This window comes from Acinonyx jubatus, chromosome D2, assembly GCF_027475565.1.
Source record: "Acinonyx jubatus isolate Ajub_Pintada_27869175 chromosome D2, VMU_Ajub_asm_v1.0, whole genome shotgun sequence".
NCBI classification, from domain to species: Eukaryota; Metazoa; Chordata; class Mammalia; order Carnivora; family Felidae; genus Acinonyx; species Acinonyx jubatus.
Window position 1 is genome coordinate 25280276 of NC_069393.1, and position 17114 is coordinate 25297389.

Here is a 17114-nt window from a genome sequence, read left to right on the forward strand (position 1 = left end):
AGTGTGCCCCATTCAATGTGACAATTAGTCCCTAATGTACTGGGACCTAAGTAAATGATATGTGCATATATAAACAGCATTAAAGGAAAGTGAAATTCAAACAGTCAGGTCCTAGTAAAGTGGACCTGCTATTACAGCAGATAACATGAAATTTGTATGGAACCAGAGAAGACCCTGAATAGCCAAAGTAACATTGAAAATGAAAGGCAAAGCTGGAGGCCTCACAACTGTGGGCTTCAAGATATATTATAAGACTGTAATCATCAAGACAGTATGATACTGGTACAAAAACTGACACATAGACCAGTGGAACAGAATAGAGAACCCAAAAATGGACCGACAAATATATGGCCAACTAATCTTTGACCAGGCAGGAAAGAGTATCCAATGAAAAGATGTCCAACATCAGTCATCATCAGGGAAATATGAATCAAAGCCACAATGAGATGTCACCTCACACCTGTTAAAATGGCTGCAACGAACAACTCAGGAAACAACAGATGTTGGCAAGGATGTGGAGAAAGGAGAACACTTTTGCACTGCTGGTGGGAATGCAAACTGGTGCAGCCACTCTAGATAATAGTATGGAGGTTCCTCAAAAAAATGAAAAAGAGAACTCACTATGACTCAGTAATTGCACTACTAGGTATTTATCCAAAGGATACAAAAATACTGATTTAAAAGGGTACATGCACCCCAATGTTTATAGCAGTGCTATTGACAATGACCGAAGTATGGAAAGAGCCAAATGTCCATTGACTGATGAATGGATAAAGAAGGTGTCATATATATCCACAATGGAATATTACTCAGCCATTAGAAAAGAATGAAATCTTGCATTTGCAACAACATGGGTGGAACTGGAGGGTATTAAGCTAAGTGAATAAATCAGTCAGAGAAAGGCAAATATCATATGATTTCACTCATATGTGGAATTTAAGAAACACAACAGATGAGCATAAGAATGGAAGGAAAAATAAGATAAAAACAGAGAGGGAAGCAAACCAGAAGAGCCTCTTAAATACAGAGAACTGAGGGTTGCTGCAGGGGAGGAAGGTGGGGGGATGGGTTTAATGTGTGATGGGCATTAAGGAGGACACTTATTGGGATGAGCACTGGGTTTTATATGTAAGTGATGAATCCCTGGGTTCTACTTTTGAAACCAATACTATACTGTATGTTGACTAACTTGAATTTAAATACATAAATTTTAAATAATAATAAAATATATAAATATTATTGCAATTATCTGCTCTCAATTATACTGAGGGATAGTAGTGGGCAACAAAGACGGTGTCTTCTGACAATATAAAGCACAATCTTTTGATATCTTGAATTCATTTTGTGATATTTAAAAGTGGACTTCAGAATAGATATTTTTATAATGAAGCATAAGAATGATCTTAAAAAAAGCAAAAGAAAATTGCACATAGAAACTTTCCGTGTTCATCCTCCACCTGATGCTTTTCAAGGGTTCTGAACTATCCATAGCCACCTGATATGCCACCTCATGTGAAAGGTCTGATCATTTGGTAGCAACACATTTTATTTATAAGAGCTTTATAATATATTTTAATATCTGATAAAGAAAAACAGCCATATTCTCCTTTCTATTTTCCTCAGATTTAGTTGATATTTAGTTGGCATATTTATTCTTCCAGAAAAATGTGAAAATAAACTTTTCAGCTTCAACTAAAAGGTATTAGGAAGTGTTGGGTTTTTATGAAGCCCCATAAATATCAGCACTAATAGAGAAAACACATTAAGCTGATAAAGTGCCACCTTCGTTATCAATAAAGGTTAGTTGGAAAGACATGTCTTATATGTTACAAAATGTTTAGAGTTTCCTAAACCTGTGTCCCCAAATGAGACTTCACCAGGTAGTCGTTGACGGTGCCGGAAACTACAGGTGCTGTAAGGCACAGAAAATATTCTAGTTAGCTTGTTGCAGACAACACATCAGACAGTGTACTCTCTAAGGGCAAACCAATTTCAAAGAAAGAGAAGGGGTATATGTGGGGTCAATTCATGTCTATTTCTTTAGTCTAAACTTGGTCAACAGAAAATATACTCCTTTCATGGTTAAGGTAGGTGGTGCATTGATTTAGCAGACGCATTAAACTAATGTTAAGCTTCTATACCAAAGGGCAAAGGAACAGGAACTGTGGCTTCCCTTCCAATAAGTAGAATAAAAAATAGATGTACGCAGTATTTATGCGTTAATTTGAGATTGTTTTAAACATTTCTATACTGTTTTCTTGCCAAATAAAATTATCTCTCTTTATTTAAAGTTTATTTCTTTATTTTGAGAGAGACAGAGAAAATGCACAGCAGGGGAGGGGCGGAGAGAGAGAGAGAGAGAGAGAGAGAGAGAGAGAGAAGAGAGAGAATCCCAAGCAGGCCCCACCCTATCAGCACAGACCCCAACACGGGGTTCGATCTCAGGAACCGTGAGATCATGACCTGACCAAAATCAAGAGTCAGAGCTTAACCAACTGAGCCACTCAGGAGCCTGGAAATTATATCTTTTAATTTAATAAAGTTCTACAACATTAAAAGTAAGCTAGAATATGTTTGTTAAAAGATGTGGGCCTGCAACCTATTTTGAAAATCACTTTTTGACAAATATTGGTTATTTTATGATTAACAATTTTATGATTAGCAATTTATGATTAACAATTGGTTATTTTATGATAAACAATTGTTTAGCTTTTTAAAATTCCTCTTGAATCATTTATAATTCATACTTTGCAAAATATTTCCATTCTCGTTTTATCTTGATGCTAACCTCTATTGGCATCGAGTTGTACATAATATTTTCCATAATGTCTTTAATCTCTTCCATATCTAGATGCTATTTAGTTTATTCTCATTTTAATTCTCAGTGCTTAAACTTTGACACATGGTAGGAATGTAATAAATAGGCATCGATTGCATTTGTTTTCAGAACTATATTCCAGAATCAGTTTAAGAGAATGACACGAATTTGATCTATATGCCTTGGCGTTGGCTGAGTTCTCATAAAGGAAACATAAGATTTCACACTGATTATTTATCCTACATTGTATACCTGTCAAGTACTATTGTTAAAGGCAAAAATAATTTTAGCAACAAGGATATTATATGAGAAAATCGAGTTTAATAATAAAATATTTATGACACCAATACAATTGTGGCAATACAAATAATTTATTTTGCTGTCTGCTTAATGTATTGGGGAGAAGTATTGAAGATAGACCCTGGATACATGTGACACATTTTTCTATCTTCCATTAAGAATGTTAAGACAAAAGTTACCTTATATTTTATCCCAAATACACAAGTTGTTTTGTGGAATCATAAAGTCTGAACTTACTAGATAAGGGAATGTTTTTTTCACCTTTCCCCTCCTACATTTTTTTTGTTTTTTTTTGAATCTTTGTTTTACTTTGTTTTCCATTCCTTCTTATGAATCATAATTTGATATTTCATGGAGATAGAAGATTGGGATGGAAAGGGATGCAGTTAAAGTATCAGAGAGATAAAAAGTAGAAAGGAAGGAAAGAAGAAAGGCTTAGCTTTAAAAAAAATCTCAGATCACTCAAATTTAAGCACAGATTTTTCTCCCACAGAGACATGGATGTATGAAGGGCGGATCCCAAAGTACTATAGACTTGGGAGTGCGGATGACATCCATAATTAATTTTAACACAGTGCTAGTTATTAAACTACTGTATTTCAGCTCGAAATTCACTTCTATTCTCTGCCTTCTGAGGTTGGAGCTGAGCTCTCCATCACCATTTCTGCTTTACTCTCTAACTGTAGGTAAGGTTCTACTAATCAGGACAGTTGGGCTACAGGAGGGACATGGGATTTGCTTCTTCTGTCTGTTTCCTGTGTTTTGGGTCGTCCGGTAGACGTCACACATAAGGAGCGCTTCTTTATTCAGGGAAGCAAGAATGGGTCCTTCTTCCAGCCAGATCCAGTCTACTGCTTTTGCAACATTCTCAAACCATCTTCATTGTTGCCCACTCCATGAAAACCTGCACTAGCCAAGAAACACCTTCTCTCTGGACTTCCTAGTTTTAGCGCTATGGGGGTCCCCTTCCTACATTTTAATAATTCCAATATCTTCTCTTTGTTCCCTCCTTTTGTTCCCCTGACCATAGTAGTGGCGCTGCCTCCTGCAGTTCCTACCTCCGTGATCTCTTACATTTCTCTTTTTTAACTTTTAGTTACACAAGTAACAGCTTTATATGCAGTTAATAATTTTTTCCCTTAGATTCTCTCCGTGTCTCTGACAAGTGATTTCTATTTTCTTAGTGGACCCTGACTGATAGAAACACTGGTCCAGTGGTCAAGAGAATTTGGTTATCATTTTATTTGCTTTAATTATTTATGAGCTATCCTGTTGTGGGGAGTATGTGAATTTCAGTATTGAATAAACTAGGGTTCCAACAATGCTCCACGACCACCTTACCCCTGATTGGGGATTGGGGATTTGTGGGATTTGGGATCCTTTTCCCTTTCTAAGCTTCAGTCTTCTCAACTGAAACGAACACCTACTCCCAGGATGTGGGAATATAATATAATATAATATAATAATGTTTTCAAATCATGTAGGATGTGCTCATTAAGTAATACGGATGGTAATAATGCCGAAGATTATGATCCAGGCACAGGGATAAGTTTCAATGATTCAGAAGCAAAAGTTTTATACTTAATTGACCTGTCTTATTTTAAGGCCTGAAATTCTAAACTCTGAATTCTAAAATCAAGTGATATGCTAAAGTTACAAAATTAGTGACAAATATTAGACTCCTGATTATACCTAGAGACTTTCAACATGCTCATCTATCAGAACCTTCAAAGTTAACACACCACTTCACTTAAGTTTATCATTCCATAGTGGAATCCTGAAAGATAACACTGTTAAGTTAAACACTGACTGACAATATCAAAGATTGTGATACTATATAGGAAAGTAAAGGTTGAAAATGAAACTTATTTAAAAAAAATCATGTCATTTTAATAACAAGAAAAAAGAGCCAAAGGGAAATTAAATTTGTGTTTAGTAATAGAAACAGTAGGATATGTTGTTTTGATTGTGGACTTGGCTGGCATCAGACTGCCTGAGCTCAAATCTAGATAATACTTTTGCTAGTTTTGTGAACTTGGACAATTTTTTTTACTTCACTGTGCCTCCGTTTCTTCCTTTATCAAACAAAGATAATAATTCCTAACACATAAGTGTAAATAAACTGTTACAAATAAAGCACTTAGAACATTGCTTTTCGTGTGGAAAAAAAGTTTGCATTTTATCAAATTTTACGTTCACATAACAATAGGTTACTAGAAAAATGTCAACTTCCTTAAGAGACTCTTTAAAAACTGAGAACAAACTGAGGGTTGATGGGGGGTGGGAGGGAGGGGAGGGTAGGTGATGGGCATTGAAGAGGGCATCTTTTGGTATGAGCACTGGGTGTTGTATGGAAACCAATTTGATAATAAGTTTCATATATTAAAAAAAATAATTAAAAAAAGTCAACTTCTTGCCCCTTTTTAATGTTATAGAAAATGTGGCTTTAATTTACAAGGAACTTCAAGGAATTACTTGGACTATATGTAATTTTTTTTAAATTTTTTTTTCAACGTTTATTTATTTTTGGGACAGAGAGAGACAGAGCATGAACGGGGGAGGGGCAGAGAGAGAGGGAGACACAGAATCGGAAACAGGCTCCAGGCTCCGAGCCATCAGCCCAGAGCCTGACGCGGGGCTCGAACTCACGGACCGCGAGATCGTGACCTGGCTGAAGTCGGATGCTTAACCGACTGCGCCACCCAGGCGCCCCTATATGTAATTTTTAAAACACAAGACTGATATAATTCTGAATTATATACGATTGCAGTTATATGTGAAGTTTTCATCAAAAACTAAATATAGTGTTGTAATTAAAACAGATATTCAGGCTGTAGTAGAGGATGAAGAATTGGCTGTTCCAATAACTTGGCCAGGTGCAAACTATTTTCTCTCTCTCTCTCTCTCTCTCTCTCTCTTTCTTTTTTCTTTTTTTTTTTTTTTTGAAATTTCTTATGTGATACCCCTTGGCTAAGAAGTAATCATTCCTCATAAACAAGATATTGATCATAAATATGTTCCAATTGTGAGGAAACAATACAGATGAAAACTTAGTGAATGCTGAGCTACATCATACGGAAAGTGCATCCATTTGCTTTGGCCACCAAAAATGAATTTGAACTGAATACTGACTTCTCTTTGGAAAGATGGTTTATCTTAGCTTAATCACAAAAAGGAAGACAGTGATAAAAGAAGGGGGGAAAAAGAGCTGAGATGAGTTTTTCCAGAACACAGAAGTAGGTAAAGTTGATTGATAGCTAGTGTTATTCTCAGTGTAAGGCTCCATCAATATAATTAAATTAAAAGTAAAGAGTTGGTTTGGAATTTTCTCATCACTCTTCAAAATCACAAGGGAATCTGTTAACAAAGCTGTTTCCTTACACACAAGAAAGTTCAAGGGAATTGAAACAAATAAGGCCAGAATCATGAGACTATCTGGCTCTTTTGTCTTCATTATATTTCATCAACTCTCTCATATAGAGCTTGTGAGTAACAATAGAAAGGCCACATTTCATATGAATAAGAACTCTCAGTATCTTTGTCTGAGTTTGGATTTAACCAAATAAATTTGCATGTCAGTTAGGAATTAAACTTCCTGTATGCATGCAAATAACATTGATTGAACACCTACTATGTTCTAGGCTAGGTGTTACGGGTGGAGAATCAGGCAGGATCTTTAGGAAATTTATATATTTCAAAATTAGGTCAGTTGGAATATCCTAGAAATACTGTGTTTCTGCCTTTGGGCACAATAAAACGATCTTTAGAAGGAAAGGGAAGAAAGCAAAATAGAAATAATAGGACAAACATGAATTTTCACTATCACTAATTGGTCAATCATGAGGTGGAAGTTTCCAAAAAGTAATGTCTTTTTAGGATAAGTTAAAATATATCACTGTATGGTAGGCAGTGAGAACACATCCACATTATCCATTCAATTCGAGGAACAAATATGTAATGTATATGGTTGCGACTGTCATAAAGAAAACATTGGGAGACTTATGAGTAGTAAAAATGTGTACTCTAATATTCTTGGCCTGTGTGGAAGAGGTATTGAACTTCATTGGCTCTGGAAGGCAGATAAGAAAGAATGGAGAAAAGTCACAGGTAGTCATCTATGTTAAGCTTAGATACCCTGTTCAGAATTGAGATCACATTTCAGCTTTTGAAAGTGATGGTAGCTCTCTGACAACTGTCCTCACCTAAAGAGAGTCTATTCATTCAAAATTATGTCCCCTCCCCATGGATGGCCCAAATCCAATGGCTGGTACAGGATGGGGAGTTGAACTCTCCTATATTCCTTTACTCAAGGCAAGGTAACTTAAAAGGGCCAACTCCAGATCCCCACAAGGGATCAACTGAGTCCTCTTCTGACCAAAGTTAAACTCCCCCCTCCACCTATCCTACTTCTTTTCCTTTCCTAGAGGTGTTGATTTAGGGGGCATTTTGCCATGAATGTGCTCACAAATCTCCATCTCAAAGTCTATTTCTGAACCCATCTTAACACTTAGACGATCTGGGATAGACATTAGGGAGAGACTTCTCAGAAGTTGAATTGCCTTATAATATTCCGGACTACTTCTGCGGGTTGTGTGTTTTTCATATTTAGAGATAGTCAAGCAGAGACAAGGTGACCATGAGCTAGAATTGGTGAAAAGGGAATACTTGTTTCATGAGGAGTTGCAGTAAATCATTTAAAAAAGTGTCTTGACGGGTGCCTGGGTGGCTCAGTCAGTTGAACGTCCGACTTTGGCTCAGGTCATGATCTCGCGGTCCATGAGTTCAAGCCCTGCATCGGGCTCTGTGCTCACAGCTCAGAGCCTGGAGCCTGTTTCGGATTCTGTGTCTCCCTCTCTCTCTGACCCTCCCCCGTTCATGCTCTGTCTCTCTCTGTCTCAAAAATAAATAAATGTTAATAAAATAAAATAAATAAAAAAAGTGTCTTGAACCCTGATTGCATATATGATTCTAAAATAACAGAGCCACCCTCTATGAAAATCGGTGTCCATGGTGTTTTTTATACTTAAGCCCAGGTTACATAATAGGGAAGATAATCTATCTTGGGTTCCCACTTGACTCCTGAAATAATGTGTAATTTAAAGCCTGGCCCAAGTTTCTCTAAACTCATAGCAGAATGCAATGCAAAGAAGATTATTTGAAAATGTAAGGAAAAAAAAAAAAACACTAAACAATAAGGAAACAAACTGATAGATAAATGGGACAAAGATCTTAACTGACACATCACCAAAGAAGACATACAAGTAGAAATTAAGCATAAGAAAAGATGTTCCACAGTCAATCTCATCAGAGAATCGCAAATGAAAACAGCAATGAGATACCATTACACACCTATCTGAATGGTCAAAATTCAAAACACTGACAACACCAAGTGATCACAGGGATATGGAGCAGCAGGAACTCCCATATCACTGGTGGGAATGCAAAATGTTACAAAGCCAATGGAAGACAGTTTGGCAGTTTCTTTAAAAACTGAACAAACCCTTATTATACAATCCAGCGATTGTGATATTTACCCAAAGAAGTTGAAAACATGCCTACATAAAAACATGCAGTTTTATTTATAACTACCCAAACTTGGAAAAAAACAAGATGTCCTTCAGTAGGGGAATTAATAAGAAAACTGTGATACATCAAGACAATGGGCTATTAGTGCTAAAAGGAAATGAGCTATTGAACCATCAAAAAACATGGAGAAATCTTAAATGCATATTGCTAACTGAAAGAAGCCAATTAAAAAGGGCTATATACTGTATGATTCCAACTATATGACATTCTGAAAAGGCAAAAGTGTAGAGACAGTAAAAAGATCCGTGATTGCCAGCAATTGGGGGAGGGATGGATAGGCTAAACACAGAGAATTTTAAGGGCAAGAAAATACTCTGATGCAACTGTAATGGTGGATACATGTCATTATACATTTGTTCAAATGTGTAGAAGTACAACACCAAGAGTGAACCCTAATGTAAATTATGGACTTTGGATGATAATGATATGTCAGTATAGATTCATCAATTGTAACAAATCTACCAATACGGCTGGTTATATTGATAATGGGAGAGGCTATTTATGTGTGTGAACACAGGGTATATGGGAAATCTCTGTATCTTCTGCTCAATATTGTTGTGAATTTAAAAACAGAACTACCCTATGACCCAGCAATTACACTACTAGGTATTTACCAAAAGGACACAACAATACAGATTTGAAGGGGCACATGCCCCCCCCACAATGTTTATAGCAGCATTATCAACAATATCTAAACTATGGAAAGAGCCCAAATGTCTATCACCTGATGAATGGATAAAGAAGATGTGGTGTATATACATATACATATATATACACAATGGGGTATTACTCAGCCATCAAAAAGAATGAAATCTTGCCATTTCCAATGACATGGATGAAGCTAGAGTGTATTATGCTAAGTGAAATAAGTCAGTCAGAGAAAGACAAATACTATATGATTTCACTCATATGTGGAATTTAAGAAACAAAACAAATGAGCAAAGGGAAAAAAGAGAGAGAAGAAGTAAGCCATATGAGGCTCTTAATTACAGAGAACAAACTGAGGGTTGGTGGAGGAAGGTGGGTGGGGAATGGGCTAGATGGGTGATAGGTATTAAGGAGGGCACTTATGATGAGCACTGGGTGTTATATGTAAGTGATGAATCACTAAACTCTACACCTGAAATCAATTTTACTGTATATGTTAACTAGAATTTAGATAAAAACTTGAAAAAAACTGCTCTAAAAATAAAGTTTATTAAAAATGTAAAAGGGACAAACATTTGGTTATCTTAATCTTTTGAATTATATCCCAGGTTGCAAATAATCAAAAACCTTAGGAGATCCATAAGACCTCTTGTGTTGACTCTAAACCAGGTTTACTGCTTCAAACTCACCTCTAGTGAGGAATTCCCTAGAGGACATTTTACTTTCTTTTGCTGCCCAGTATCTCACCCCCTTTTTGGGTATAGCAATCCTCAACTTATGAAGCGGAGACTGATTTCCATTTTTGAAGATAAAAATGTCAGATATTTGCTTTCTCAACTTTTCTTGTAGTGAGAGTATGATCATTTGGCACAGGCACTGCCAGTCAGATTCATCAACCCCAAACTTTGATCCAGACTTTAATCCAAAACCAAAATGCTTATGGAAAATAGACCCATGAAAAAAACTAATGTCCCTAGCTCTACCCAAACCCCTTTTGCTGTCTCCTAACCTGTAAGTAGATACCGATCCAATGTCCAAGTATATCTCAGGAAGCCACTTACAAGCAAATCTAGATAGAATAAATCTTTCTTACTCTCAATTATGAGATTTTGCTAATTTAAAATGTAGGCAAAAAAAGAAGCAAAGTTAAAAAATTGCATTTATCAGGTATTTTGGATTTAATGTGTTAGCTCAGATATCGACAAGTGTTTTTTTTCTCCGTTGGTTTTTCTAAAATATGAACAAAATGATGCCCATGAAAAATAAATTTGAAATTTAAAAATCATAATATGGTATCAAAGGCCAATCCTTTATAGATCATATTAATTAGCTAGAAGTTCAATTGAAACTTCTTATCAAGGTAGGAATTTAGGTACCAGATGCATACCATAAAATCAGAAGTAAATTTTCAGAGATTCTGAAGACTATTGTCTTAGAATTCTAAAGTTTATCTGAATGCTAAATATTTCTCACCCAAAGCAAAACGGAGGTTGTAATATGTTGTATCTGCTAATGATGTGGAGACATCGTCTTTAGAGGCCTCTTTGGATTTCAACATATCACTTTAGTGGCTATTACTTATTATCAGTAACCTGAGTGCCTGAGTGGAGCCTAACAAAAGAAGGCTCTACACGTGGTCTCATCTGTAATACAAGTTTCTCTGCTGCTTATCTTTCAGGATACAACTGGTTGAATGGGAGTCACAATATTTGTGGCAGATCTGGGTGCTGTATGGAGTCTGGTTGCAAAATCACAGCAGTGGCCTCTAAGAAAGTGGAATTATGTCGTAGTCATACTCTTTGCTCAACTGTTTTTGTTTTTGTTGTTGTTGCTATTGTCTCTATTAGAGACTGAAGGCTTGATAATGGGACACCTTCAATAGACAACATGGACATTTTCTATTTGCTCACATATCTCTAAAGTTGAGCATTACCAAACACCTCCATCAAGTACCAAGGATCCTTGGGAGATGAAGCCCCCATACATCCTGAAGTCACAGATGAGGCTTAAGAACAGGTGGGTTACACTTCTAATGTATTTCCTTCTGACCCCCATTGGAAGCCCCCAAGAGTTCCCTCTAACTAGCTGTCAGCGGAGGAAAATGTTGAAATCTCATTTACATACAGCTCTACACAACATTTTGGCACCAGCCCAGGGAGAGAGGAGGGTAACATTCAAGCCCCACATCCTTCTCCTTCCTTAATTGTAATCATGCTTGTAACTTCTTTTTAAAAGTTGTCTTTGTCCACCCACCAGAATGCACAGTAAGTATATGAGGGCAGGGATTTTATCTGTGGTATCGACAGTCTAAAGCAAAGCCTTGTACAGAATAGGTATGAAATAAATAGCCGGCGAGTGAATGAACAAATGATGCATACTTGAATTAAAGGAAAATATATCAAAAAGGATGAGAGGGAGATGAATGATGGGGTGAGTTCGAAAATAAATGATGAGAAAAAATATGGTAGGAAAAAAATAGTAATGTATAAAAAACACTCTTGAAAGTACCAGATGTTATGGGGGCTGATGCTATGAACTCTATATTCTCTATTCCAGCATCTGTCTGCTCTTGAAATAGCTTCTAGTCTAGCACTGAGTGGATAGGAAAAGCAGTTGCACTGGTTTCTGCAAGAAATGAATTGTTTGCATATCTAATTCTTATAATAAAAAAGATATAATGGATTTATGCAAAAATAGATATAGTTGGCTATGAAATGACATGTTATCTTGTAATTACTCCATCCTGTGGATGGGCTGCATATAAGAAATGTAATTGCAATGAGATACAGAGAGTGATATTACTTCTTTCTTGTTCAGCATTGCCTTTGAAGATATGTATGAATTGCTAACAACTGACTGACTCCGGGCTTGAACAATGAAAACCAGAGAATGAACAACACACCCAAGCAAGTCATGTTGATCAGGTACAGCTATTCCATTTTCTCTTGATTACTCTACTGTGTAATTAATGGATAGGGTTCCTAAAGCATGGAGTCTAAAAACGGAAAATACGTTACATGCCTCCTAGGTTTACACGGTCTCTGTCTTTTCAGAAAAATCAAGATAAAACCAAATAAAATGCCCCATGTAAATTTCCTAATTAAAGCAACAGAACTGACGTTTTTCAAAAAAAATCTAATTTCCTTCCATAATAGACTAAGGTTTGGCGTATGGCTAAAGCTTTCATATTTCTAAGATAGTCATTAAAAATGGGGCTATGGCTGCCATATTAATTACTGTATAATAGAAGAGACAAACCCAAGAATAGTGATGAAAACAATAATATCCAGACATTTCCTTCCTCCCCCCCCCCCCCCCCCCATCCAGAGTGCTTCCTGTGACAGATACTCAAATCCAAGGCAGGTGTTTCTTTCCAGCTACATGTACGTATCCACCTATATGTGATGTTTCAAAGCTGTGAAAAATTTTATCTGTCCCCCTACCCACTTCATGACCCTGATCTTGTTGATTAGTGCACAGGCTGACCTTGCATTAGACTCTACCAGCTGGCGCAAGTCTTTGTCGAGTTCCTGCACTCAGTGCCATATTTGAAATATCAAACTTCCAAGTAATTATAGAGATAACTGGAGAAAAATTCACTGATATTTAAGATGACCACTAGACAAATATATTTATATATTTATATATTCTCCAATTTCGAGAAAATAAAATAACATTTGTATTTCTCAGAAAAAAAAGAGTGTTTAAATTACCTCACTAGTTTATTTTTAGTCCTTAGACAAGCAAAAGACCCTGCACTTTTTACTCAAACAGGCCAACTGTATGAGAAGGACTTGACAGTGTCCTTTCTTTTCTTGGAGGCAATGTTTACAGTGCTATTTATGGAGATGAAATCATATACGCTATTTCTATTTGAAGATACGCTTGAATTGCAAGTACAGAGAAATGGAAGCTTTGTTCTGTGTTTCTCAAGGGTAATGTATCTATGTTTTCTTATTTTAGTTTCTGAAATGAACTAGGTCTTTCAATCAGCATGCACATTTAAGGTGGTAGAAGTTGTTTTTAGATAAACACTGTTATTAAATCGATAGTGTCCTTTCAAATTAAGTGTGTTTTAGAATCAGGAAAACATGGTGTATAGATAGAGGCCAAAAATGCACTTCATATAATTGGATGATTAACCTGAAATGTCCTTTCATCCATACAAGTACTTTTAATTCTGCTTTGAAGATAAATTACTTATATAGAAGGCATATAGGGGAGTCAGAAAATCTCTGGGAATGTTACTCTCTGTCTTACCAGTGGTTGAACCTGAGCCACCCAGGCGCCCCAAAAGGCTAGCACTTTAATGTTTGCACCACTTGCCCCAAATCAGACCTCATGTCCCGATTTCATCTGTATTAAATCCTGAATTTATTCTTGATCTTTTTATGAATTGGTGTTTTCTCATGTTGTCTAAACTAATGACTTTGTAATATTAATCTTAAATATCTGTGATTTCAGAATCACCAATATATGTGATATCTCTCGTATCTGGACATAAGTTTCTCTGAAGAAATATCCTTGGCATATCTGTAAAATTTTAAAATCTGTAGTTGAGCTGAGTAGGAATGGTTCCTTCCAAGCTTAGGTATCTCACAATGCAATCTTTACCGAGCTCTCTAAGGCAAACCTAGTCCTTCTTGACCTTAGAGTGATGTAAGAATATGTTTAACTAAGATGTTAATAATAATTGTTAAAAGTAGATAGGTTTATTCCCTTACTAGGATCCCAAATGCATACCTTTTTTCCACCTTCTCCCCAAGCAAAAGATTAGAGAAATCTCTTTTTGGAACCTGAGCAATCCTTTAAAAAAAATAGTGATAGTGAAGGTTTCTTAATGAAATCAACCAATCAGATCCTGTTAGAATGTTCATTTGTAAGTGTAAAAGGACCCTATTCAAACTGAAATGTGAATGAATAGCCAATGGTTACTGAGTTGAGAGAAGTGTCCAAAAATAAGTCAGAGACCAAAATGAAGAGAAAAAACATCAGTGAAAGAAAAAGACTTTAGAGGAAGAAAAGAAAATTTAAATACATCATCACTACTATCACCAGAAAGATAAAGATGGTGTTGAATCCAAGAAATTATAACACGAGTTTAGTAAAAATAAGGACCCTTCTGGTAACAATAAAGAAGCTCTTGAAAATTAAATACATGAGGGCAGAAAGCAAAACTGAATATTAAAGAGAAAGGTGAAGGTACATTCTTGAGACCAAAATATGATTAGGGACAGGAAACAGAAGAGAGAGAGAATTTAAAAAATGAAAGACCTGTAGGGGAGACTCAGCTTCTAAATAATCTGCTAGAAAGAGTAATGAGATATAGATAGTATCCAACCATGAACTGAAGGAAATTACCCACGAAAGAACAATTTCCAAGTTGATAGGCTCCATTTCAATATCCTGCAAAATGGATTAATATAGACTTACAACAAGGCATTGATTTATAAAATTTCAAAACCCTGGAGAAAGAACTACCTAAAATTTCTGAAAAAGGAAAGTGAAATGTTCATTAAAAAGAAAAGCACAACAAGCAAATTCTCAACAGCAAGGGGTGTCTGGATGGCTCAGTGGGTTGAGACACTGGATCTTGATTTTGGTTCAGGTTATGATCTCATGGTTTGTGAGATTGAGCCCTACATCAGACTCTGAGCTGACAGCACAGAGCCTGCTTGGGATTCTTTTTCTCCCTCTCTTTGTCCCTCCTCTGCTCTCTCTTTTCTCTCTCTCTCAAAATAAATAAACATTAAAAAAAAATTCTCAACATCAAAACTAGAAACCAGAAGTCAATTAAAATGCTTTCAAAATTTTAAGAGAAATTCATTTCTAATTAAAATGTTTTACTCAATTTTACAAAGCCCATTAAACAAGAGATACAATACAGATAATTTGTAGACATGTAAGACCTCAACAATTTTACCTCATATACACCTTGTTCAGGAAGCAAATGAATATTCCTTATAAAAAGTTGCAATAACCCAGACAGGGAGACTCAACATTTCAGGAACTAGACTCCAACACTACAAAGGGGTGAGTTCACGCACACGCACACACACACACACACACACACACATATATAATGGCACCCAGGGTATAATTGATCAGCCTGCCTGCAGAGAAACCTCGCCAGATAGAAGCAAGTCAGGAAACGCCGTTGGAGATTTCGTCAGAAAACATGGAATTGATTGAAGAGGAAGAGCTTGGCAATTTTAAAAGAAGTTTTATAACGCTGAGAAGACATTAGTGGAGAATTCATGCTAGTACGTGGAAAATAAAGTATACGTATAAAAGAAGAAAATTACTACATCTAGGCAAAACAAAATGTAGATAAAAGGAAAAGTAAGTACAGCGTAATGCCTTACTACATGTTTTGGATGTGACTAGTGTTGACACAGCTATATTGATATGCACATTGAATATTGATCTACTGAACTTAATATACAAGTATATTAGGTGGATGACATGTGTTTGTGTATTTTTTGGAACAGGACAGCGAAGGAGAGCTAGATTCTCATCTTCTAAAATAGAAGGTCAAAAGATCAGACCTAACCAAAGAAGAGAGATATAGAAGAGACAAAGAAAGAAAGAACAAAAGAACGGAAGGAAGGAAGGAAGGAAAGAAGGAAGGAAGGAAGGAGAATGTATGCATATAATTTAGGTAAATTTCAATAAAAAATAAAAGATTTTGCTTGAAAAAACTTAAAAATTGTTGCCTGTATGGAGCAGGAAATGGAGAAGGATTGCAAAATCCCTTTCCTTTTCTTTTTTTTTTTGTCCTATTGCCAGCAAACTTTGTAAAACGATTAGATTCTATAAATATATGACAAGAAATATAAAACTAAATTGAATAGTAGTTAAATCTATAATAAAACTTTTACTAACATAGTTTACTCTGTTGTTGCTGTTAAGATTCCTTTCCACTCGTCCTATTTCCATTTAGTGATCATGGTCTCATACCCTGCAATGAATTTGTACAGCTAGGATTAGTTTCACCTACATATGACAGATTAACCCCAAATAATCTCAACCTAAGCAAAGTATGGGCTTTTGTTTAAACTGAATTCAGCATTAAATACTATCCAATCAATATGATAGTGTGTAGCAGCTATCAGACAGGAGGAAAAGAGAACAAAGTGGTAAAGGATTGGTGCCGGCTTACTCTTATGGGTGTTTCCTTGAAGTAACACATTAGCCCAAGCTGCGTTGCTCCAAACCTATTTACATGGTCTCACCTGGTTGCTAGGAAACCCAGAAATAGATTCCTTTTGCTTATTACATACGATATCGAATAAAACTGTGGTTCTTTTACTAAAGAAAGAGAATAGATCATGGGTTGGTGGCAAGTAGTCTCTGCCACATATGATGTTTCTCTTTTGAGTTATTGGAATCCTTTCTTCTACAAATTCGATACTTTATAAATCTTTTTTTTTTTTTTTTGCATAAAAATGATAAGCCATAACTTTAAAATACTAGGTAGTGGCACTGATAATTTGCTCTTTGGAATCCTGGAGTTATACAATTAATCATCGGGAGTTTTATACATCACATTTTTTCTTGGCTCCCTAAAAAATGAGAGCAAAATGGCATTTACTTTTTATTGTTACGGTGCCTCCCAAACAGTTTGCAAATATGTAATTCTCACAGAATAACCCAGTAAAAGTTGCTCACAGTGTTCCTCCGTCTTGCTTACCACGTTGCTGATTAAATGAAATAATACTACAACAAATGACCATAGTAATATTATTTTATATGATAATAT

At 35.9% G+C, this 17114-nt stretch overlaps 1 long non-coding RNA gene across 1 annotated transcript in view; it reads right to left on the bottom strand.

Moving 5' to 3' along the window:
- LOC106967207 (uncharacterized) overlaps positions 1-16583 on the bottom strand; it is a 36255-nt gene extending 19672 nt beyond the window's left edge. The window contains exons 1-2 of the long non-coding RNA XR_008292193.1: positions 16515-16583; positions 16247-16313 (exon numbers count right to left, since the gene is read on the bottom strand). This is a non-coding gene — a long non-coding RNA (uncharacterized LOC106967207). The remainder of the gene's footprint in view (positions 1-16246; positions 16314-16514) is intronic.
- Positions 16584-17114: the final 531 nt, after the last annotated feature.